The sequence below is a fragment of the Otolemur garnettii genome, unplaced genomic scaffold (assembly GCF_000181295.1).
Source record: "Otolemur garnettii isolate 467f Iridium unplaced genomic scaffold, OtoGar3 scaffold00085, whole genome shotgun sequence".
In the NCBI taxonomy this organism is placed as follows: Eukaryota; Metazoa; Chordata; class Mammalia; order Primates; family Galagidae; genus Otolemur; species Otolemur garnettii.
The window spans coordinates 2477757-2478768 of NW_003852480.1; positions in this window are offsets into that span (position 1 = coordinate 2477757).

The window sequence follows — 1012 nt, forward strand, 5'->3', positions numbered from 1 at the left end:
TCTAAAGGCTGGCTGGCTAAGAACCAGGAAAAGCTAGTCCCTCAATTGAAAGTTTGTCAGAGGGAAAGAGCTGAAGTTCAAAGCCAGAATTCCCCCTTGCTCAGGGGAGGGTCAGCCTTTTGTTCTCCTCAGGCCTTCAAGGGATAGAATGAGAATGACCTGCACTATGGAGGGCAATCTGCTTTACTCAGGCCACTGATTTAAACATTAGTCTCATCCAAATACAGCCTCACTGAAAAATCCAGAATGTTTGACCAAATGTCTAGACACACATATCCCAGCCAACACATAAAACCATCACAGATGGAGAGAATAAATAAACTGATAAATACTAGTAAATCTAAGAGCCAGGTGGATAGGTATGATGTAGCATACTAATTTCGGTATCAAAGACCCACAGGCAAATTATTTTATCTCAGCCTCTGTTTTCTATTCTGTAACCATTAATAATATCACTTGATATGGTTACATGTTATATTTATAAAGCTCCTAACATACTTCCTGGCACATATTTCATACTCAGACTTTTTGAAACCAAACACATTATTTTTAATGTTACAACTTTCAGGGAAATATAATATCTCCCCATAAGTTGAAGGGTTATGGTACTTGGGACAGACTCTGTAACAAAAAAACAGATTAACAAGAGAAAAACAAGCAAGTTTATTAACACACACAGTATACATTGTGCAAAAAAGACAAAGACAAACCAGACTACAAAAAATAGTTGAAACATTCATAACAGATTAATATTCAAAATACGTAGTACCTACAGACTGACAAGGAAAAGACAAAATCAAAAAATGAGCAGAAGACATGGTCAGGGAAACTGCACAGTCCATCTCCTCAATATCCTAGCAGTTGTAAGTCAGCACTATTTAATGTGGGAGAGGATGTACAAGGGCCTGAAGACCCAGAGGCAGGACATCACTGGCACCATCTGGAGGCTGGCCACCACATACATTCTGCTGCTTTGAAAACAAGTATGTATTAAAAATATAACAATACAAGC